This window comes from Armigeres subalbatus, chromosome 1 (genome assembly GCF_024139115.2).
Source record: "Armigeres subalbatus isolate Guangzhou_Male chromosome 1, GZ_Asu_2, whole genome shotgun sequence".
Classification (NCBI taxonomy): domain Eukaryota; kingdom Metazoa; phylum Arthropoda; class Insecta; order Diptera; family Culicidae; genus Armigeres; species Armigeres subalbatus.
The window spans coordinates 201,862,049-201,887,878 of NC_085139.1; the positions used below are offsets into that span (position 1 = coordinate 201,862,049).

General features: G+C 43.5%; 1 protein-coding gene across 1 annotated transcript in view; it reads left to right on the forward strand.

Annotated features, from left to right (window-relative positions):
* The window catches only part of LOC134209902 (alpha-2 adrenergic receptor-like), a 729,274-nt gene that overhangs the window by 662,709 nt on the left and 40,735 nt on the right, over positions 1 to 25,830 (forward strand). The window lies entirely within an intron of this gene.

Below are 25,830 nucleotides of genomic sequence, written 5' to 3' on the forward strand. Positions count from 1 at the left end.
TCTACCACAGACCAGGTGTTCGCCATACGTCAGGTATTGCAGAAATGCCGCGAATACAACGTGCCCACACATCATCTATTTATCGACTTCAAAGCCGCATATGATACAATCGATCGGGACCAGCTATGGCAGCTAATGCACGAAAACGGATTTCCGGATAAACTAATACGGTTGATCAAGGCGACGATGGATCGGGTGATGTGCATAGTTCGAGTTTCAGGGGCATTCTTGAGTCCCTTCGAAACGCGTAGAGGGTTACGGCACGGTGATGGTCTTTCGGGTCTGCTATTCAACATCGCTTTGGAGGGAGTAATACGAAGGGCAGGGATTGACACGAATGAACGATTTTCACGAAGTCCGCCCAGTTATTTTGTTTCGCCGACGACATAGATATCATGGCACATAACTTTGAGAAGAAGTCTACATCAGACTGAAAAGCGAAGCTAAACGGATTGGACTAGTCATCAACACGTCGAAGACGAAGTACATGATAGGAAAAGGCTCAAGAGAGGTCAATGTAAGCCACCCACCACGAGTTTCTATCGGTGGTGACGAAATCGAGGTGGTTGAAGAATTCGTGTACTTGGGCTTACTGGTGACTGCCGATAACGATACCAGTAGAGAAATTCGGAGGCGCATAGTGGCTGGAAATCGTACGTACTTTGGACTCCGCAAGACGCTCCGATCGAATAGAGTTCGCCGCCGTACCAAACCGACTATCCACAAAACGCTTATAAGACCGGTAGTTCTCTACAGACACGAGATCGGGACGATGCTCGTGGAGGACCAACGCGCACTGGGAGTTTTTGAAAGGAAAGTGTTGCGTACCATCTATGGTGGAGTGCAGATGGCGGACGGTACGTGGAGGAGGCGAATGAACCACGAGTTGCATCAGCTGTTGGGAGAACCATCCATCGTTCGCACCGCGAAAATCAGAACTGCGGTGGGCCGGGCACGTAGCCAGAATGTTGGACAGTAATCCGGTGAAAATGGTTCTCGACAATGATCCGATGGGAACAAGAAGGCGAGGTGCACAGCGGGCAAGGTGGATCGATCAGGTGGAGGACGATTTGCGGACCCTCCGCACACTGCGTGGTTGGCGAAGTACAGCCATGGATCGAGCTGAATGGAGAAGTCTTTTATGTGCAGCACAGGCCACTCCGGCCTTAGTCTGATAATAAAAGTAAAAGCTGTGCATTCTTTGTTGAAGCGTTACCAATCAGGCATGCAGTCTGGATTCCTGAGTACTCCATTTTATAACCGGATCCCCGTGCACGTGGCATCACGTGGCTTCTTCAGAATGTCCGAGTAAAATTCTTTCTGAATTTTGTGATGAACTAAATTATAATTGAATAATCTCTTTAATAAAGCAATAAAAAAATCCCTAGAATTTCTGGGGAAAATTTTCATCATTCCACACGAACAAAATTCTTCGAAATAAATTCCTTATTCGCTTGGTAACAGGTGGTGAGCAATAAGTAATCCATATCACACTTTTCAAAGCGACGATTTTCGTAAACAACTGTCACAGTCTATTCATACTTACTAAAGCCTATGAGCGCTATTCAATCAAACTCACTGTACAGACTGTGACCCCACAGTGTCACATATTTATCGGGAGGGGCCCAGGATAAGCCACATAAAAGCAGCTGCACACGGAAAGCTCCACACAATACCCCGGGTAAACACCTGTCACTTTTCTACGGACGGTTCTTTCTTCACTGTGTCAAACAAAGTGAACCTCTTCAAACGAAATGCAGTCGGATCGGAAAATCCAATTTGTCCCGCACTCTTTTGTTGCTGTTGATGCTGGTCCTTCAGAATCCATTTGTTCCGTACCCTCCTCAGAGGTGGAAGGTAGGTTCCGAGAAGCGGCAACTCCGTGCAAAATCTTCGCTTCTGATTGAGGTAGGTACTGCGCGTAAATCCCCTAACATGAAAAGCGGTGTGTAAAACTGTTTGTCATGTTGCCTCCACTAGCTTACAGTGCACAATAAAATGTCCCATACTTACCAGCTCGGTGTTGACAGGCGATGTGCGACGAAATACAACCGACGAGGCGACAGACGAGAAGCTTTTGTCAGACTTGGGTGCGAATCGGAGCGAAAAGTTTAGTAGTTGTTGACGACATCGTCGTCAACCCGTTGTTGTGGGTCCCGCCGTCGCTCGACAAAGTCTCGGAAAAATTGTCATCACGCCGCTGCTACTGGAGAAGATGATGGCTTTGTTGACGCACTCAACATCGGGCGGCGTTGGCTGTGTTGGGCGGATTTGATTGGAATCAAATGCTTTCCCATCTAGGTGCTAAAAATACTTTTTTGCCGTTCATCACCCGTTCGAGGAATGGCATTCCGCACAATAAGAGTGGTACTGAAATGCTATACTTTGACTGCGAACACAAACTTTTTAGTGCCATCCGAGAGTTAAGTTTCGTATATCATTCGATTCACTTCGACGAATTGATTTGATGTAATGCCTATGACGGACATGTGATTCCTCTGTAAATCCTGTGTGATGATTTTTCCTATCTGACTATTCCTCGTTGATTTTGAAACAATTTAAGGGCAGACAAGTGCATTGGACGGAGAAAGTTACTGGGTTGTAAAACATTAGAAATTTTATGGTTATTTCTAAATCAGATGTTGCAGCTCATATTCCTTATGGTAGAAAACTTGTAGATATTTACATCACCTTAGGGATGAACAGCAAATTTACGGCGATGAATGAGAATGAATCGTATCACTTGGCATCCTCATCTAAGGGAAATGCATTGGGGTATAAACAATGTTCTCGAATGTCCGTTCCGAGAGATGGATTCGAAGACGGAGACCCTGTCCCGGCAGCACACGATAGAACCGCCATCTCACCCCTAGCCGTTGTTCGCCACGAATGCTCCAAATGTGTTGAAAGGACACTCGAAGAGATGGCAATCTTCTGCAGCGGAGATGTGGGACCACTTTCAATTGAATCGCCCCTTCGGGAGCAGCAGGGACAGATAATTGACCTGATGGCAGTTGTTTAATCCTTTCAGTTGCTACTTCAATTTTGAACCCAAAGGTCGGTCTGCGCTCCACTTGTAGAGATGAGATGATAAATTGGAAAGTTCATCACATTCGTGCCGTGCAAAGATCAAGACAGTCGTTATTCCTTACAGCACCCGGCAGATTAATTCCGGTTGGGGAGCAACGGCCATCAACACCCCCCCTCAATAATTAAAGAGTGAAGACATTGCTCCGCACAGCAGCCATCTGTTCGAATTATTAGCAAACCTGCTCATCCGGAGCGCACGTTGATTATCATTTCAACACTTGCTCGGAGCTCCTTGTTTTGCAGCCCTCAACCCGCCTGGTAGTCAAACAGGGCTATGATAGTCCATATTTGTTTAATTATTTCATTAGCACCATTAAGTGCCACTGATACGTTTCCTTCGGTTTTCACCATTAACAAAGCATATCTGAGGATGGGTCTTACTGCCTGCCTTTGCCTATTTACTGACAAGTCGAAGAGGAACGACGATTATGGAAGGCAGCCTACAGAGAGGTCAACAAGCATAACAATCACCGATGATGGGTTCTGGTAGGATGAATTTGCTTGAACAGTTCCTTTCCGGATTAGGCAACGTTAAATATGATGAGTATGAATTACCAACCTGGTACTTGGTTGGCTATAGCTTCAATACACCTATGCCTGGCGTATTGTAGAGCTCCATAATCGTCGGTCTTGGGCGATGTTCCTCCAGTTTCCCCGAACGTTCAGGGTCCCCAGGTCCGATTCCAACGCGTGCAGCTAGCGTGTCCGTGGCCTTCCACGAAGTCGCCGGTCCCTATCTGGTTCTCTGTTGGATATTGTTTTCGCTATTCTTTCTTCCGACATTTGCACTAAGTGACCAGCCCACTGAAGTCTGCCGTATTTTATACGATTCACAATATTTTCTTCTTTGTACACTTGATACAGCTCATGATTCATGCGTCTGCGCCACACATCATTGTCTAGCTCCCTCCGAGTATTGTGCGCAGCACTTTTTGCTCGAAAACCCCGAAAGCTCTCCTGTCCGCCTCTTTTAATGTCCATGCTTCTTGTCCATAAAGGGCCACTGGTAAAATCAGAGTTTTGTATAGAGCAAATTTCGTTTCCGTTTGCATGTTGCGGGACCTAAGCTGGTTACGTAATCCGTAAAAGACTTGGTCGAGTCAAGTACAAGACACTGAAGACGACCACACAGTTGTGGTCGAAATACGTATCTGCAAAGATAACGAAAATTAACTGGTGGAATTAAATGGACAGTACTTAATTCGTCTTAGACGGTTTAATACATTCCACTAAAAGAGCTTAATATATTTTTCTAGAAATAATGGTTAAGTCTATCCTCGCCGTATCTCTCTTCAGTAGAACAAAAGCCTCCAATACTGCTCTGTAATCGATTCCAATGAGGTCGATGCGACCGTATGATGATAGTGCCGTTCCTCTGCACGCCAGATCTCCTAATAACGCCTTCGAGTGCAATGTTGAACAATAAATTCGAAAGTTCATCACCCTGCTTCAATCCGTCTAAGGTCACAAACGAGGTTGACACTTCGTCTGCAATCCGAATAATTGATTTCGAGCCATCCAGCGTTGCACGTATCAGTCTAATCAGTTTCGGCGGAAAACCATGTTCGGACCTTATCTGCCACATCTCATATCTTTTCACTAATCCGGACGATGCTTTGAAATCAATGAACAGATGGTGAGTCTGCAAGTTGTACTCCCAGAATTTATCAAGGATCATCCGCAGGCTAAACATCTGATCCGTCGTTGAACGGCCCTCACGAAAAACTGCTGATGTTCGCTCAAGCGGTCTCAGTCTGTTAAACAAGATACGCGACAGGATTTTGTACGCCGAGTTCAGAAGGGTGACCCCTCTGTAATTGGCACATTCTAGTCTGTGCCCTTTCTTATAGATTTGACATATGAGGCCATCCAATCAGCCGGCAGGCAGTTCTTCATCCTTCCATATTTGCTGAATAATGTGGTGGATTGATTGATGCAGCTGCTCACTTCCGTGTTTGAGAAGCTCAAGCGGGATATCGTCCTTCCCAGCAGCTTTACCGTCCTTAACCTCGTTCAGCGTTGGTGGCTCTACACCTTGACCGTCGCCGACTATGTCCATCCTGCTCCTTAACACACCTTCATGTTCACCGTTCATCAAATCTTCGAAGTGCTACTTCCACCTGGCTGCCACCATAGTCTTGTCTGTCAGCAAATTCCCCTCTCGGTCATTGCACATGGCGGGCACTGGCGCAGTCTTATGCCGCGCGCCATTGACAGTTGCGTAAAACATCCGCATATCGTTTCTATCCATGTTCTCCTGCGCTTCAGCTATCACACTCTCTTCGTGTTGCCTTTTTTCTGCGGTAGATTCGTTTCTCTTCTGCCCTTGCTACACTGTACCGCTCTCTGTTGGAACGAGTACGAGCCACTAGCATTCCTGGCAAAATTTTTCTCGTCCGTCACTCGCTGGCACTCCTCATCAAACCAACCATTTCGTTGGTGTCGCTGTGCAGTGCCTAACACTTCCTGCGCTGTTGTAGTCACAGCTTCGTGGATATTTTCCCACAAACTGTTGACGTCGCTAGATCCGGTGGCATCTCTTATCCGCTCGTGGGTGACAAACAGTGGACTGCGGGCTTAACCTATAAAACTTGTGGGGATATCAATAATCTTTAATATTTAGATCTATACTCAAGGACAGTTTGGAGTAGACAGTAGATGTCGAACGAGTTCTGTGGCCAAATAACTCATTCTGCCAAACGACCCTTTCGGCCAAATTAACCTTTCGGCCAAATTACCCTTTCGACCAAACGACCCTTTCGTCCTGATGGTTTGTTTGGCCTAGTGGCATTCGGCCGAATGGGTTTCGGCCTAAAGACCCTTCCCTCAAAATTTGGCAATGGATATCGACAGCGACGACATTTTTATGGACTTCTCTGACACCATTGACACAAGCCCATCCCAAGAAACACCGAAGCGTGGCCGGGATTTCGACGACAGCGAAAAATCAAATGCTGCTGTATCGTAACCCAAACGTGGACCGACGCACGGTACTGGCAAGAAGAGTATGATGTAAGTGGTTTACTCAGTCTACCTTTCCTAATTAGTTTATTCCTAGATTCAAATCTTATTATCTATCCTTTTCGATAGAACACTCAACACCAACAACTACACGAGAAATGTGCTGGCTGATCTTCCCAAACGCACACTTGTTGTTCAAAGTACAAAACAGGAACCCAACAACACCCATCGCAATAAATACCCTGAAGTGCCCCAATGTTTCCCAAACAACATCACAGTTTCCGGGTAGCCAAGGCTCTGTCAGTACGGAAGCTACACCCCAACCGAAACTGGCGGACAACCCCCGACGCCCGGACCCTGCATATACACAAGATCCAATTTCGGACCCGACATTAGGGTTCTTTCCTCCCCTAGGACCCGCGTCTATATCACTCACTTTATAATGTCCATAAGTTTAGGTACGGAAAACATTCCAGCATTCTTTCTGGACCCTCTGGGAAACTCCCAGTTTCCCATTTTTCAGCGCTGACCTAGGACCTGCCAATTGTGGGTCTGTAGGGGAGAGCACTTCTCCTCCACACCCGTCTTCCACCCAGACTCTTGTCCCGTTGCCTCCCACACCTCCTACAGTTGTGGGTTCTAGGCCCACCACCCCCAGTAGCTATTTCTCTTCCTCCAGCATATTCAGGATCCACCCAGCAAACCGTGCAATCACCACCCTGGCCTTGCAGTGGAACATCAACGGATTCCTTGACAATTATAGCGAGCTCCTGGTAAATGGAATTAACCCCATAGCCATCGCTTTACAGGAAATCCACCGTACAACTCCAGCGGCAATGAACCGGACTGTGGGTGCCAAGTACCGGTGGATCACCATGACTGGATCGAATATCTACCAATCGGTCGCTATCGGAATCTTGGATGGAACACCCTACTCCCAAAGCGACATAGACGCCAGCTTCCCAATTTTTGCGGTGAGACTAGACTGGCCCTTCGCCGTCACTATTTCGTCAGTCTAAATTCCTAATGGAAAAGTGCCTGGTCTGCAGAGGGAGCTGGCTGAAGTCTCCAGTTCTGGGAGACGTGAACGGCTACCACCACGTCTGGGGTAGTAGCTCCACGAACATCAGAGGCAGCACGGTCTTCACGCCCTCTCTAAAGCCGGTCTAATGAATCTGAATGATGGCTCACCCTCTTTCCACAGAGGAAACGTAGAGTCAGCCATCGACATCTCAGCCGCCTCGATGTCAATTGTGAACCGGCTGCTGTGGTCAACGGACGATGTCCCCCGTGGCATGTAGATATCGACAGCTCCCCCACCGAAGTAACTCGGAGACCCCGCTGGTTGTATGAGCGTGCTGACTGGAGCTGCTTCCAAGCCACCATCGAAAATTCCTTGGACGAGAAGCCGCCGAACACAATTATCGAGCTAACTGACGTCATTCTCCGGGCAGCTAGAGGAGCATCCCTGAAATCAGCCCAAACCCGGGACGCCGAACATTCCATTAGTGGATCGGCAATAGCAAAACCGTTGTCCAGAAGCGTCGAAAAGCGTTGAGAGCCCTGAAAAGGCCTGAACTAACCTGACCTTTTAACCTTGTTGAAGTTCGATAGCAATTGGGATGGAGCAGTATATCAGCCCAGTGGCATCCCTATCTCACACAACAGGTTTGTTTTGCAGCCAACATTGCGCGACCGTATCCCACTGACAGTTTTGTATCCTAATGAGAATCAAATATGATGTTTGTAAACAAAACACATACCATCATGAAATTTACCCTGAGATGTTGGCTACAGTAACATGGCGTCGTGCCAGGTGGCTGCAGTATATCAGGTCCGACATCATCTCATTATAGGTGAAATTGTTTATTGTTTATTGTTTATTGTTGTTATAATGATCATCCGACATTGTATGTTTGTCTTAATGAATCTTAACTCTAAAAACCTAAATTCTACGATCACTTTGTCAATCGAAGTCAAAATTGGAATACGTTTCGTTGAATACGATCATCATTGATCGAATTGGTTCATTCAGGTCGTAGTCATGGTGTCGTCGAGGCAAACGGAAGAAAGCACTAGAACGGAATGTATACGCAGGCACATTGATGTCCATTAGCGCCAGAATATTGGGGCATCCGCTTCTCCAACCAGAACTTTGACAACAAAAATCGCTTTCGCGTTTCTCCTACGCTGTCTTAGAGTTTCGATGCCAATCAATTGACATCTGGCTGCATACGGTGGAAGGTGCGATGGGTCATTCCAGGGCAGAAAACGTAGGGCGAATCTTATGAATTTTCGTTGCACCGATTCAAATCTTTCGATCATTGTTGCTTGATACGGATCCCATACCAACGAAGCTGTTTCCAGGATAGGACGGACCAACGCAACGTATAATGACTTCAACGTATATGGGTCACGGAATTCTTTAGTGATTTTAGACACAAATCCAAGTTGACGACGAGCTCGCTTGATTACTTCTTCTTGGTGTTCTTTGAACGTCAGCTCGGCATCCAGAACAACTCCAAGATCTCGAACAGAAAAAGCACGGTTTAGCGGTTCATCACCGATTACGTAGTTGTATATGATCGGGCACTTCTTGCGATGGAAACTTATGATGGAACATTTTGGCACGCTCAAAGTCATGTGATTGGCTCGACACCAGACGAGAAGCCGATCTAAGAGCTCCTGCAGCTTGATGCAATCCGACGGTTGATCGATTACAACATATATTTTCATGTCGTCAGCATATAAAATGCAGTAGCCTTCACCAATGTACATGACTACATCGTTGAAAAGAGGGAGAAAAGCAACGGCCCAAGATTGCTTCCCTGTGGTACACCAGACCCGTTTGTGAACCAATCCGAAACAGATGAGCCTATTTTACAGCCAGTTTTCTATCACACAGATAGGATCTGAACCAACAAACAAGCCGAGAAGAAAAGCCCAATTTTCGAGTTTTGCTAAAAGAATCGTGTGGCTTACACGATCAAAAGCAGCTTTCAGATCGGTGTACACGGAATCAATCTGCTTTCCTCGACCAATATTCCGCAGGCAAAGCGAAGAGAATTCAACTAGATTGGTGGTAACGCTTCGCCCCGGAAAACCATGTTGTTTTGTGCTGATGTAGTGCCTCACGCGGGAGAATGTGTAGCTCGAGACGATGATTTCCATTAGCTTCGAGCACGCGCATAAGGATGTGATTCCTCGATAATGTTTTTATGTCATCTTTAGCATCTTTTTTGTGCACCGGAAACATGAATGATTTTTTCCATAGAGTTGGAAAACAAGATTGTCGCAACGATAAATTGAGAATGTGTTGAAGAGGCGCTATCAAATTGGCCGAGCATTTCTTAAGAATACTGGCAGGCACTCCATCCGGACCTGGTCGGAATGACATTTTCAATTTAGACAGTGCAAGCAGCAGGTCTTCAGCAGTGATAGTGAATGTATCTGCGTCTATAACCTCACTCGGGACGAAACTCAGTGCAGCCGTTGATTCACTGGTAGCTAGTGGACTGTCGAAAACCGAAGCGAAGAATTCAGCAAACAGCGAGCATTTTTCAGCACATGTCCTTGCAGCACGATGATCCAGATGCATAGCAGAAGGTAGTCCAGTATCCTTTCGCTTGGAATTAACAAAATTCCAGAACTGCTTAGGGTTGCGCTTCAGATTGCGTTCAATTTTTCTTGCGTATCGACGATAGAGCTTGTTATTCAACGATTTGTAACGATAACTGCAGATTTTATAGGTCTTTTTGTTTGACGCTGATTGGAGGGTCCGATATGTACGATGAGCCGCATTTCGCTTTCTCTTGAGGTTTCTGAGTTCACTGTTAGACCACGGTGGTTTCACAGATGGACGTTGCAAAGGTATATAATCGCCGAACACGTGATGGAGAATTTGGGAGAAATTTTCCACGCTATCGTCCACGTTGGTGCTTAGGCATACAGTGGACCAATCAATTTCTGCCAATCTTTGATTCAAAGCATCGTAATTTGCCCTTTTATAATCGAAAGAAGCGAAGTCTAATTCGTCGTCAGGGTTCATAATCACAGTAGAATTAAAGCAGTCTTTGATAAGCAGACAAAAAGGCGGATGAGCCGGATCGGCTGGTACCAATGGATCAACGATGTCTTCCAAAATGAAAAGACCATCTAATGCTTGGTTGACAAGGATAAGATCGAGCGTATTGCCAGCGTAGTTTCTACCATTATTGATTTGTTCAAAACCAGATGAATACATGCCATCTAAGAAGATTGTACATGATCGGGATAAAGAGGAACCAGAGCTGTCAATGTGACAATACGGAGGGATTGTCGCTATCCACCGTATGCCAGGTAGATTGTAGTCTCCAAATATGGCTATTAATATGGCTATTAATTCAGCCTTTAATCCACAGAAACTAGCTCTTCTTAAGCCTTGGGCGACTTGCATGCACTTTTCTTTCCACTTAGCAAAACCGGACTCACGATTATTTAAACACGATATATATTTGTACTTAAAAAACTAGACAAGCTAAAATTGTGCGTAGGCTCGCTGCCCAAGTGTTCCCGATGGCTACTAGAATTCGACTCGTTTTCGATCACCCTTCAGTGTGGAGGTCAAGGTTCGGCATGTGAAGAACCGAGAAATGTTGACGAAGAGCGAGGGACTCACTCTCTATCGCCGATATCAGTCCGATTACCTATCCATCCTGTAGCCGGTGCCTATGCAATACATGCGTGGATGGTTATGATGTCCTACGGATTGCGATTCGTAGAACATTCGTGGACCAGCTGCCCTAGCAGCACACATGTTTCACATAGGTTAGTGCAACTCATATATGACCAGATTCAGTCACAATGAAGTTGCTGTAACCAGTTACGTCTGATTTGTGCTGCTCGGGTGCAGATCGATTGTTGTTGGGCTGATAGTGGTGATGATATAATCACTGCAGAAACCTTGCAAAGTTGAATCCAGGGATGTAGTCTGGGTGGGAAGACTTAGTTTGTTGCAAACAAGGCCTAAAGCTCAGCTTATGCCCGAATCGGAAGCTATCGTCCGATCACTCTTACTAACGTTTGTGCCAAGGCATGAAATGAATTTTTGGAAAACCCCGGGCTTGTGGATAACATGCAGCATGCTTTCCGTGGCGGGCGAGGCACGAGCACCTATTTCGTGTCCATAGGCCAGATCTTGGAGGAGGCTAGGTGCGTTAATCACCACGGTGAACTAACCTCACTTGACATTTCCAGGGCGTACAATAGGGATTGTGGAGAAGCTTAAACTTTGGGGGATCTCTGGGAACCTCCTCCAGACGTCTAAGATCGTGAAGGAGGAAACCAGGGTTCCCCAATGTTCAGTCATTGCGGTAACACTATTCCTGGTATCAATGGTGGGATCTTCGCTAATCTTTCCAAAGGGATATTTATTCTAGTTTATGCCGACGATGTACTTCTCATTGTGTTGGAACCACACCCTAAGGCGATGAGGAGAAAGCTGCAAGCAGCAGCGAGCAAGGTTGCCTAATGGGCCTGGTTCGAACCAACTGAACAGCCTTCACTTAAGCGCCAGGCAGTGAGTACACTGCCGCGAAGGAGCGTGTCAAATCTCTTAGAAGTCCCGTACCCGGCCAGGAATCCTCTCAGGGCGAGTTCTTTTTTCCGATCCTAAACCCACGAACGAAACCTTAACGCACTCAGTCAGCTCAAGGAAATAGCCTTATCAAAAGTTACAACACACAGGGTGGGCAGGTTTCCCTTTGGGGTTCCCTACCCAGAGCCCATACTACTGACGAACTAATCCCGATTTCTTAAAAAGAGTTAAATTTCCTCTAACACCCAACTGTCTACAATTGCAACGGTATTACAAAGAAGATTATTGCAAAGTACTATTTTGGTTTATTCGAGCTCTTTACCGTTTTTAATCGTTCACGTAAACTATTTTGCCATTAGAGGCAGGAAATCAAATTATGCGGTGTACAAATTTCAATCTTCTTACAGTACTACGGGTTAGTAGGTACAATTTTGGTCAGATCTTACTTGCAACACGGTTTTCGGTATGGCGGCCTACGAAGTAGACCTGTGCGCCGATGTATTTGTGAACGGCGGCGGCGTAAGGCCATTTTTACACCGGCGGCGGCGGCGTCGGCAGCGTCACGCCGTAAGCAATGTTCGGCGGCGGCGGCGGCGGCGTGAATCGGCGTGAATGATTTTAAGCTGAGAAAAAAAAAATCACGCAGTAAGGCCTATCATGCTTTTATTGTATTTTAGGTTTTTGTACAATTGCTAGCTACAGATAGACTGATAGGGTGAACATGCTGATAGCTATAGCTTGTAGCAAAAGTTTACATAACATCTTCCATTAGGATATTGCCGCATTACAGCACATAGATTTAGTGGAAAGTACTTCAGATATAAATCCAGAAATTCGTTTGGAAATTCCTCAAGATATTCCTCAGAAAATTCGAAAAAGGAATTCGGTGAACTAATTTATAATTTCCCTATGAATTCCTTCAGAACTTACTCCAAGAATTCCCTTGAAAATTTATTTGGCTATTGCTTCGGAAATTCATTTGAAAACTTTTTTCCTTCGGAAATTCCTTTAAGAATTCTTTAGAAAATACCCATGGAAACTCCTTCATGAATTTCCATCGGAATACCTACGGACACTGTTTGAGGAATACATCCGGAAATCCCTTTAGGAGAACGCCTTCGGAATTCGATTTAGTTTTTTTTAATTCCTTCAAAATTTCTTTTAGGGATTCCTAATAGAAATTCTTCCAGAAATTCCTTAAAAATTTCTTCGGAAACTCTAAGAAGATATTTTTGGTATTCTTTCGAAATTTTCCTCTGGAATTTATTTAGAACTTTTTCCAGGAATTCTTTCTGTATTTCCTATAGGAATTCCTTCGAGTATTTTCTCCGGAAATTCCTTTAGCATAAAATTCAAACATTCCTGTAGCACTTCGAAAATTTCTTTTAAAATTCCTTTAAGAATTCTTTCGAGAATACCTTTAGACATTCTTTAGGGAAATGTTCTGAAATTTGTTTTGTAAATTCCTTTAATTTTTTTGAACCTTTGTTTAAGTGTTTTTTTTAATTTAAAATAAGTTTAACGCTCAAATATCTTTGGTTTTTTCTTCCTTTATAGATTCCTCCAAATAAGAATTCTTTCCGGAATTATTCTTGTATGAATTTTGAATAGTTTATTGAAGGAATTTCCTAAGGACCTCCTGGAGGAATTTCCGACTTAATTCTTGAAGGAATAACCGAAAGAGAACCTGAAAAGATTTTCTAACAGAATTTTTAAATGAATTTCAAAGAGGTGAACCAGGCTGAAAACCACTATAATAAATTTTGTTTGACTATTATCGGCTCTTTCAGTCATATAAGTATCACGTAAGTATCACATCAACTCTAATAAAGAATAAAAACATAAATGAATTTCTGAAGGAATATCCGAAAGAATTCTGAAAGTAATTTAAGAAGAAATGTTTAATGGATTTACTGAACAAATAGCTATTGGTATGTACACAGAAATTCCTATAGTTCTCCAGGAATTTCTTCGAAAGTCCGGACATGTAGTAGAACAAACTCAGTTTTGGCTTTAGAATCAAGACTGCATGCCAAGAAAAACTCCCAAAATATCGAGATTGCAGATATTCGGATATTCTCAAGAATTCTTTGGGAATTTCTTGCACGAGTTCCTTCGAAAATTTCTACAGATTTTTTTTATAAATACCTTAAGTAATTCCCTAGGAAAAATATTCAGGAATTAATTCGTTAAGTCATCAGGAAACTCATCCTAAAATACCTTCTAAAACTCCGTCAGCAATCCGATCAAGAATTTCTTCAAAAACTCTCCACAAATGAAACCAGGCTTTTTTTAAATTCCCCCTAGGAATTGCTTCGGAACTTCTTGGGACCTTAAGAAATTTATTAAGGAATTCTTCTGGAAATTCCTTCAAAAAATCATATAAGATTCACACTGACCATTCCATAAAGAATTCCTTCAGAAATTCCTTTTAGGAATACTTTTAATAATTTTTCTCATGTAGATGGGTACATTTCCGCACAGTTGTAATGGACTCAACGTGCCCTTCTTCAAAGAAGCCATTCTTTCGGAAAGCTCAAAAAGAATTGTGAATCTATTTATTAGTCAGTTGGATTACAATGCTGAAAGGAGATTCTCTCTATCCTGCGGGCTTCGCGTCCGCCACCTCCGTTTCTTGCCCTTCACACATAAGTGCATTGAAAGCAGAATGGTAATTAAATTCGATTGTACTATTGGGTGGAGCCGCATGCAGAGCAAGACTCAAGCCAGAGTGGTGAATAACCACATACATACATACATACAAACTTTTGAAAATTTCTACAAAATTCCTTCGGAAATTATTTTAACAATTCCACTGGAATTTTTCCATGTATTTCATAAGACATTCCATTCCCTCGGAAATTAATCTAGTAATTCTTTCGGAATTTCCAACACCATTTCCTTCCAAAACTGTAGGACGAATTTTAAGATACCTATCTCCGTACGAATTTCTAGAGCAATTTCCAAAGGACCTCCTAAAGGAACTACTGACATACTTAAATTTCTTAAACAATTTCTTTGGACATTCCTCGTAGAATTCCTTCATGATTTTCTCCAGAGATTTCTTTAGAAAATCCTCCAGAAATTACAACGGAGATAAATTCAGAAATTTTTCGAGGCTCTAAGAATTTTCTTCAGAACTTCCTCCAGGCATTCATGGAAATTATTTCAAGAAAATCAAGAAATTGTTTGTCGAAATAAATCGAAACCAATTTTTTTAAAACAATTCTAGCAATTACAAGGAAGATGAATGAAATGTTCAATTTGTTGGGTCACGTGTCCAATCGTGATCCAGCTCCAGAAGCCAAAAGATCAGTTTTGCATTCGTATATCATGAGGCTATCACAATGATACTCCATGCCCAGGGAAGCTAAAAAAATCATACCAGACTGGGAGTCCAAATCCAACATTCATTATGGTGTTGATTTGTAGCTGTATTTTTATTCCGGGATACTGCTTGCCCCTACCTATTTCTCCACGCCTATGACAAAATTGTCAAAATTTTTAGACGAGTTAGAATGGAACGAAAAAAAAAATGAAACGAAAAAATTTATTTACAATTTTAATTCGTTCTTTTTTTTTCTTCCCATAGGAGACTCGATATTTTTTTCCTAATTATTTTTTATTTCTAGATTTGAACGCTTGCTGTGTTTGGTGGATGGATTTGGTTTCGGTGGTCCGAAGACTTGCCATCTGATCCACCTCAGCATTGAGTAGAAGCATGTCTGGGAAGGGTACATAAACATAAGGATTATATTTGCCTCCATATATCAAGGGCGAGGTAGCATGAAAATGTTTTCATGATCAACCTGTAATTAACTTACATGGAAGTTTCTCGTTTTTATGAAGCCTATGAAAGGCATTATTTAAGTGACAAATAATAAATATCAATATGAACTAAATCTATAGCTCATCTATCATTCATCAGGAATATTCCTTGCAATATGCTGTAGTTCTCTTTCTATTTACAAATCGTTATCATAATTATTACTAAACAGCATACATCACAGGTTAAAAAAAATGTCAGATTCAAATGCGAGTAAAAGAGACAGGTTATGAAATTCTATACATTTTTGTTATTGATTTCACTCAGGTTGTAGCTCTAAATAGGTAATGATAGTTCCCTTATTCGGGTTGTACCAACAAGGCTGGTCAGCATTACATCGAAGCGTTATATACCGATATACGGCTTCTTTTACTGCTTGAAGTTAATACTGCTAATGAGCACAATCAAATATATAGCTTATAGGTACTGGAAAGTTATTATATGGTTTATATAAGGCTTCTTCAAGTGCTTAATGGTTACCTGGGTATTTAATTAATGCTTGATAGGTTGCCTTGGTTCGGCAGATGCAAACGCACTGCATAATGTGATTTTTGTGTTGGTCAAACATCGGCGTGAAGTACGAAATTCGGCGGCGTGGAGCCAACCGGCGTATGGCGCGCCGCCGACACCTTGACTGGCGTCGGCGTACGTCAATAAGTGTCGGCGGCGGCGGCGTGGCGCGGCGGCGCACAGGTCTACTACGAAGTCCAACGATGGATGCGGTGGTAAGTGCACTTACAGGTGAGTAGCATGTGATCACGTGGCTTATCCGTTGCGCAACGATTTACTCCCTCGTCGATTTAGTCTATCGTCCCCGTTGTCGTTCTTGGTCACAATTTTTTCGATAGCCAGTAGCCCTCTACCGGATTTTGTGGTGAGTGCCTTCACTAAGCGGTGGTGCGTGACTGGGTTGTGGTGAAAATATCAACAGCCTATGCATATGCTATATGCACTATGCATAGCTATGTAGCGTTGCACAATCGAAATTAGGGCGGCGTGCAAAATGTCGCGTCATCGACGAGAACGGTGACCAGTGAGTTTCAAAGGAGTTTCACTTCGACGGGTTGCACAATTGTGCCCTAGGGTTCAAGGGATCTTCAAACAAGTTATAATTACTTTTCTAATAGGGTAACAAAATTGTTTCAATATGTTACCTGTCATTTTAGCACAGTAGGTTCACTATTAGTTTCCAATTATAATTAGTTTTCTTTCTCGCAAGCCACGTGGGCCGCAGTTACAAGATGGCCTCTGCCGTAAAAAAAGAACAATAATTAACAGACCAATTTTTACATTTACCCTTTTTGTCGAAATCTTACGTGCGTTTCTCCTAGCACTATTTACTGTTCAACAACGAACTTCAAAAATAAACGTTTTCCACTTTTGGTCATAGCTTCCACCGCAAACTAATTAATTTCGCCTATTACGCACTTCTTGCTTCGAGACTGGTCAGAATATCAGAGAACTGTCAACTCGAACCTCATGGAGTTCAACTTACATATCTACGAAACCCGCGCTTTCTTCTTCGGCTGTCTTCGTGGCTCTCAATCCCGATCGCAAGTCAATTATCAAAATTGAACTCAGTTAGATAATCTGGCATCCTTTTTTATTTCATTAGAGACTTGGTACGCATATTTTAAATTTTACAGTGGGGGCTTTCATTAGAGGTCCATATTTTTTTTAAATCGATTATACTTTTTTTAGTTTATTTTTTTCTTTTTTTGTATGGTTTTGGCTTATAGGAATAAGGATTTATGTAACCTTGTTACACCGTCTTATGAAAATCCGGGTCCACCAATCGGGGATAGCGAGTTTATGAACGTTGACTGGCTGGATCGGTAGCTCGTAGGTAAGTCTTGGTTAAGCGTGAAACTGAATTTTTTTCGCATTCGTATATACGCAGAAAAATTGTGATGCTTCATAGTCTCCACTCCACCCTCTTTTCTTGGATTTAACAACAGAGCCTCCGATTCCGGCTACTGGGAAGTAACTGACAATTTCAGTCAACTTTGGTCGTTGAACACGACTTGATGTGACGAAACAATACTTCGAACACGAATCAAGAAGAACTCTTGCACATGCTTGTCCGATACGCGTACTAGCCCTGACGATAGCAAAACTTGTCGATAGCAAAAACTTTGGCCAAAATAGTTGGTTTGCAGAAAGGACATTTTCGGCCAAATGATCTAGGGAGTGAGTGCTAGTAGCGGACCCCTTAACGACGGAAACTTACTTCAATCGCTTCGCTAGAGTAAAACTCATGACGAAATGCCATTCTGCAGCACTAGATGCAGCAACAGGTATCAGCATCGCGTTTCGTACATAACACATGGTAAAACATTCATGTTAACTACTAAAATATGTATTTTAAAATTATATAGCCAGGTTGTCTATTATGGCCACTCCCGGGTCCATAATACGCAACATCGTGTTTTTTACAAACGTATTATGCCCTCCCCCCATTTGATTTACATGCTCCATTTCCACATGTTCCTATTGCCTATTATGGACCACCTCTAGCGCGTTAACATTCATAAATTAGTTAATATAACTAAATTTCAGTCTTCCAGTGCAAAAGAATTGTATGGAACTACTATCCTGATAAGTGAATCAACTTTATCATATGGAAGTTTGCAGTAAATTGTAGATTCAAGCGTAAACTCTCGGGTTTTTGTTCAGGGGGTCCATTACTCCATATTACTAGCACTCACTCCCTATTCTGTCAAACGACTTTCTCGGCCATTTTGGTCCATATTGTCATATATTAGTACATTGTCAACCAAATGACCTGCTACAGAAAACGACTTTTTCGGTCACAGTTCTGCCGAATGTTTCTTTCGGCTGAATGACATTTTCGATCATATCATGTTCGAACTAATAATTGTTTCGGACAAACGTTCAATTCGGTCAAATGAAATTTGGCTAGATGACTTTCGGCTGAACGTGTTATTCGACCAAGTAGCATTCAAACAAACGACTTTTTGCCAAAAGGCTTTCGGCCAAACGACAGGAAAAGCCGTTTGGCCGAATGATACAAGGCCGAAAGATCTTTGCCGAATATATCATTCGGCCGAGTAAATCGTTAGGTCGAATCCCATCTGGCCGAAAATGTCATTTACCCGAAATGAACAATGAACATACGACCGAAAATGTCGTTCGGCCGAAATAGTCCTTCTGGCCGAAAATGTTATTTGAGCATACAGGTGAACATTTTTGACCATATTACTCGTTCAGTAATTGACATTTGGCCGTATGACCCGTAGTGCCAATAAACATTTTCGAGCTAATGGCTCAAACGATCATTTCGGCTAAATAGCATTTTTATCCACATGACCTATTCGGCCAAACGTCCATTTTGGACAAACGAATAAACGAAAACGTTTTTTTTTCAGCGAAATTAGGGGCCCTTCACAAATTACGTGACGCTCTAGGGCAGCGGTTCTCAACCTGGGGTACATGTACCCCTGGGGGTACCTTCGCTGGCCCTAGGCGGTACCTCGGACAAAAATGCGTAATGGCGGACGTATTACAGTTCCAATTCGAAACTTATTGATAAAGTTTTTATAATTGTGTATTAATTATATCATAATTTTGTCTTGTGCATAACATGCGTGGTGATTAGTAAATCAAAGCCAAATCCTCAACAAGCACAGGGCTGCGGTACAAAAGATAAAACGGACAAAACGTCTAACGCGCAAATTAAAAAAAATCTTCAATGCAATCTTCCTGATCTAAATGAAATGTTGAAAAATATTTTGAGTATATGCTTTTCAACTAAAATCCAGACTCTAAATGTTCGAAAGCATTCGTTTAAAAGGTATATTTCCCATACGAAAACTTGCCATCTCCGGATTGGCAATCGTACGCCTTTGCATGCAAGGCTAATTGGAGACCCTGGTTGGTTCGTTGCAAGAGGATTAAAAGCATCCTTCTACGCTTCTCAGAAGCCTTCTTCCAAGCAGCTCGAAGGCCTTCTTTCAAGATGCCCAGAAGCCTTCTATCAAGATCTGAACATCTTCCAACTTTCATTCAAGAAGTTCAGAAGCCTCCTTTCAAGAGGCATGGAAGCCTCCTTTCAAGAGGCTTGGAAGCCTCCTTTCAAGATGTTTGGAACCCTCATTACAAAAGTATATTTTCTGGTTTGTTGATTTTTATCGGTGATGAAAAATACACAAATTTCCGTTTTTGATAACGTTTCGGCTTACTCCATTCAGCCATCATCAGATCTGTGGATCAAATTTTATTAATTAGTTTAAAATATTCAAATTGGTTACAATTTTCTTTTCTCCCACTTACATTGAAAAACGTTCACTTGCCACCAGTGTGGTTCAATAACTAACCCCCCTGAGTCTAATACTACCGAATCCCTTCTATGTGTTGTACCATGTGCGTCATCGTGTCTACCGAGTTCGTTCGTGTTCGTTTGTGTAACGATCGGATTTTGCACACTAGTGCGTTGTACGCCGAGTCAATTCCACCGCATTCTCGTTGTAGGTTCACCGTTGCATCGTTTCCCATCATCGTTATGTGGAAGGCCTCTGCGATGATCCTGCTCTCCTGGTTTTCTATCCGTTCTAAAATTTCCGTATTTCCAAAATCAAAATTGTGTCCTTCTGTCATATAATGTTGTGCCAGGCCAGTCTTTGCTTCCCTTTTCCTTATGCTGGTTCTATGTTCATTGATTCGTGTTTCCAGCATACGGCCTGTTTGTCCCACGTAGACTTTGTTGTCACCTGCACCGCAGGGAATTGCATACACTACATTTTTGGTTTTGTTTTTTGGAATCGGGTCTTTTAATTTGCTGAATACGGTGTGTTTAGTTTTGTTTCTTGGTTGGTATGCTAGTGTAATGTTATGCTTTTTGAGAATTTTTGACAATTTCTCACTCAAACATGGTATGTATGGCGTTGACACGTATTTCGTTTCTTTCCTATTGTTGTCATTTTGCTGTAGAGTGTTGTAATGTTGGTGGGTTCTGTGTTTAAGCATCTTATTAATGAACCATTGTGGGTAATGATTCTTCATAAGAATTTGCCTTACTGTTGTGATGGTGTTGTGTCTTGTTAATTTAATTGCTCGGTCTATCAATGCCATCGCGGTGTTTCGTTTATGTTGAAATGGGCTGTCAGAGTGAAAGTCCAGATACCTCCCATTCGTCTGTTTTGGTGTCCAAATTTTCTTAATGTGTTGAGATGTCCTGTCTAGTGTCATGTCTAGAAACTTGAGTTTGTGTTCCTTCTCCTTCTCTATCGTGAAGTTCAATTTCTCATGAAATTCATTGAACGTGTTAATGATTGTGTCTATGTGTTGTGTTTTGGCAATACAGAAACAATCGTCCACGTAGCGACGGTGAAGCTTCATCACTATTTCCTTAGCCTGCAGCGTGCGTATGCTCTCTTGTTTCAGTCGCTCCATTACAAGATTAGCAACCACAGGCGATAGTGGAGAACCCATGGGAACACCGAACGTTTGTTTGTAGAAGACACCTCCATACACGAAAACGTTGATTCCAATACTAGTTGAACGGCTGCCACAAAACTGTGTTGGTCGATCGGTGTATGGTCTTCAATTTCTCCCCAGTGTTGGTTTATACACTCTATTGCGTAGTCCACCGGTACGTTGGTGTATAGAGATGTGACGTCAAGCGAAAACATTACCTCGTCCTCATCGATCTGCGTTCCTGATACTTCTGTTGCGAAAGTGAAGCTGTTGATAACATGGGAATCCGTTTTTCCGACGACTTTTCCCAGGATGTTTGACAAGTACTGTGCCAACCTGTACGTGGTAGATCCAATTGTTGACACCACGCGGCGTAATGGTCTTCCTCTTTGTGGATTTTCGGAAGACCGTATATGCGTGGAGGATTGCAATTTGATACATTGAGCCTTCTGTGGGTCTTAGGCTCAATGTATTTGTTTTCTTTCCATTCATCCAAGATGGATTTTATTGTGCGGGACACCCGCGCCGTCGGATCAAATGAGATTTTCTCGTAGGTGCTGGTGTCTTGTAGCATTTCTCCATTTTTGTCGCATACCCACTGCCGATAGGATGACTGTTTTGGTGCCCTTGTCTGCTTTGGTGATTAACAGGTTTGGGTTTTCCTTCAGAAATTTCCTGCTTCTTCCAACATCCTTAGCAATCCATTCCTGATGGTGGTGACGTGGTTGTTTGTTGAAATTGATGAAATTGGACATTGCCGTTACTACTTCAGCTCGAATTTCCTCCACCTCCTCCTTGTACTTGATTGCTTTGTCGATGTCTGCCACGATCTCGATGTAAGGAAAGAAGGCTCCTTTCAAGAGGGTCGGAAGCCTCCTTTCAAGAGAATCGGAAGTCTTCATTCAAGATTTTCAGAAACCTTATTTCGTGATGTTCAGAAGCCTCATTTCAAGAGGCTTGGAAACCTCCTTTCAAAAGACTTGGAAGCCTTTTATCAAGAGGCTTGGAAGCATCCTTTCAAGATGTTTGGAAACCTCCTTTCAAGGGGCCCGGAAGCCTCGTTTTAAGAGGCTCGGAAGCCTTCGTTCGAAAATCTCAGAAGGCTTATTTCAAGAGGCTTTTCAAAAGGCTTGTAAGCCTACTTGTAAGAGGTACGGAAGCCACCTTTCAAGAGGGTCGCAAGCCTTCTTTCTCTTTTCAAGATGCTCGGAAGCCTACTTTCAAGAGGCTCGAAAACCTACTTTCAAGTGGTTCGGAAGCCTGATTTCAAGATGCTCGGAAGCCTTCCTCCAAGAAGCTCGTTCTTCTTCTTTCAAGAGGCTTGGAAGCATACTTTCAAAAAGCTCAGAAGCGTCCTTTCAAGATGCAAAGGAAGCCTCCTTTTGAGTGACTCGAAAGCTGCCATGCAAGATGCTTGGAATCCTCTCTACAAGAGGCTCATAAGCCTCTTATCAAGAGGTGCGGAAGCCTACTTTCAAGAGATTCAGAAAATCCCTTCAAGAGGCTGGCAAGCCTCCTTCCATAGGGCTCGGAATTATTTTTATCAAAAGGCTTGGAAGCCTACTTTGAAGAGGGGATACCTAAATTAATGCAGAACTTCGAAGGGGTACTTCTTTAGAAAAAGGTTGAGAGCTGCTGCTTTAGGGGAAGGGAGGGAATTAGGCCGCGTGTTACGATCCATACGAAAAAGCTAAACCTTCCATACAAAAAGTATAACGAGGGGGAGGGCGGGGGTCAAAATCATCAAATTTAGCGTTTCAGAAAAAAAAACCTTTAGCGGTTCAGCCGTATGTCGCTTTGGCCAAATGAAATTGTCATCCAAGCCGTTTCCGATATAAGGCTGTTTCGCTCAAACGTTCATTTCGGCCAAATGCAATTCGGGTGAATGACTTTCGGCTTAACGTGGTATTCAGCCAAATTGCTTTCTGCTGAATAGTCTTCGACCAAACAACCCTTCCCTTATTTAAATATTTTTCCTAGGAACAATCGAAGAATTTCTTATGAACAATACAAAGAACTTCCCGTAGAAATCCAAAGAAATTCCTTCCGAAAAATTTTCCGTGAAAATTTGATTTTCAAAAATTCTGAAGAATTTTAGTGGAAATTCCGGAAAATTCCTCGCGAAAATTCCGAAGAATTTTCCAAAGCAATTTAAAAAAAATCACGTGCAAACTAGAATGAAACTCCGGACAATTCTTCATAAAAATCCAAAATGTTTTCCTCATTTCAGTGTAAATATCACAAAATGCTCAACAAAATTTGGAACAATTTCTCTGAAAACTATGAAAAGTTTCTTAAGTAAATTTCGAATAATTTTCCACTGAAAGTCTTAACAATTTTCCTTGGGAATTACAAAGAGCTTCAAAGTGGTTCCTGTGATAAATTCGTAATAGGGAATAAAAAATTCCATTGATGAAAATCGTAAAGAAAAGATGCTCTCGTTGATGTCTTGTAAATATCCCGAAAAAATGAAAAACTAATTTTTGAGAACGTTTAAAAAAATCGCTACGCCGCTGCCGTCGCCGGTAAAAATGGCTTTCGGTGTAACCCCGAAAACACCGCCGCCACCGACCAAAATTCTGACAAACACCGCCGCCGCCGATTTTTGGACTGGCGCACGCTTCTAATATCTCGCAATCTGTGAGGTATAGAAAGCTGATGTCTACTACAAAGTTGTTCGGTGGTAAGACCCATTTATTATTATTATTTATTCAGACTAAGGCCGAAGTGGCCTGTGCGGTATATAAGAGTCTTCTCTATTCGGCTCGGTCCATGGCTACACGTCGCCAACCACGCAGTCTACGGAGGGTCCGCAAGTCATCTTCCACCTGATCGATCCACCTTGCCCGCTGCGCACTTCGCCTTCTTGTGCCCGTCGGCTCGTTGTCGAGAACCATTTTCACCGGGTTACTGTCCGACATTCTGGCCACGTGCCCGGCCCATCGCAGTCGTCCGATTTTCGCGGAGTGAACGATGGATGGTTCTCCCAACAGCTGATGCAACTCGTGGTTCATTCGCCTCCTCCACGTACCGTCCGCCATCTGCAACCCACCATAGATGGTACGCAGCACTTTCCTTTCGAAAACTCCAAGTGCGCGTTGGTCCTCCACGAGCATCGTCCAGGTCTCGTGTCCGTAGAGGACTACCGGTCTAATGAGCGTTTTGTAGATTGTCAGTTTGGTACGGCGGCGAACTCTATTCGATCGGAGCGTCTTGCGGAGTCCAAAGTATGTACGATTTCCAGCCACTATACGTCTCCGAATTTTTCTGCTGGTATCATTTTCGGCAGTCACCAGTGAGCCCAAGTACACAAATTCTTCTACCACCTCGATTTCGTCACCACCGATGCCAACTCGCGGTGGGTGGCTCACATTGTCTTCTCTTAAACCTCTTCCTATCATGTACTTCGTCTTCGACGTGTTGATGACTAGTCCGATCCGCTTGGCTTCCCTCTTCAGTCTGATGTAGGCTTTCTCCATCTTCTCAAAGTTACATGCCATAATATCTATGTCGTCGGCGAAACCAAATAGCTGGACGGACTTATTGAAAATTGTACCACTCGTGTCAATCCCTGCTCTTCGTATTACCCCTTCCAAAGCGATGTTGAATAGCAAACACGAAAGACCATCACCTTGCCGTAACCCTCTGCGGGTTTCGAAGGGACTCGAGAATGCCCCTGAAACTCGAACTACGCAGATCACCCGATCCATCGTCGCTTTGATCAACCGTGTCAGTTTATCCGGAAAACCGTGTTCGTGCATTAGCTGCCATAGCTGGTCCCGATCGATTGTATCATACGCGGCTTTACAGTCGATGAATAGATGATGTGTGGGCACGTTGTATTCGCGGTATTTCTGCAGTACTTGGCGAATGGCGAACACCTGGTCCGTGGTGGAGCGTTCGCCCATAAACCCGCCTGGTACTGCCCCACGAACTCCCTTGCAATTGGTGCTAGTCGACGGCATACAATTTGGGAGAGTACCTTGTAGGCGGCGTTCAGCAATGTGATTGCGCGGTAGTTGCTACAATCCAGCTTCGTTCTTCTTGTAGATGGGACACACGACACCTTCCGTACACTCCTGCGGCAAAACTTCCTCCTCCCAAATCTTGGCAATGATCCAGTGCAGCGCTCTAGCCAGTGCCTCATCACCGTGTTTAAATAACTCTCCTGATAGTTGGTCAACCCTAGGGGCTTTGTTGTTCTTCAGCCGGCCAAACTTCTCCTGGATTTTCTGGAGATCCAGAGTCGGTAAAATTATGTCTTGTGCGCGTTCTCCCAGGTCCATCACCATACCGCCATCTTCGTCTGCCACATCGCCATTCAGGTATTCTTCGTAGTGCTGCCGCCACCTTTGGATCACCTCACACTCGTTTGTAAGAAGGTTCCCGTTTATGTCCTTACACATATCGAGCTGTGGCACGTGGCCCTTATGTGAACGGTTTAACTTCTCATAGAACTTTCGTTCGTTATTAGCGCGGTACAGTTGCTCCGTTTTTTCACGGTCTCGATCTACCTGGTGGCGCTTTTTCCTCCGGAAAATCGAGTTTTGTCTGTTCCGCGCCTGTTTATATCGTGCCTCGTTCGCCCTCGTGCGGTGTTGCAGCAATCTCGCCCATGCTGCATTCTTCTCTTCCACTAACTGCTCACATTCGCCGTCATACCAGTCGTTTCTCTGATCCGGGGGCACCGTGCCAAGTGCAGCGGTTGCGGTGCTACCAATGGCGGATCGAATATCTCTCCAGCCATCTTTTCAAGAGTCGCTGCACCTAGCTGCTTTTCCGTTGGGAGTGCCACTTCGAGCTGCTGCGCGTATCCTTGGGCTAGTCTACCGTGTTGTAGCCGCCCAATGTTCGGCGTCGACGCGTGTTGTACACCGTCGAGAGTTCTGAGCGCAGACATACTGCAACGAGGTAGTGGTCGGATTCAATATTCGCACTGCGG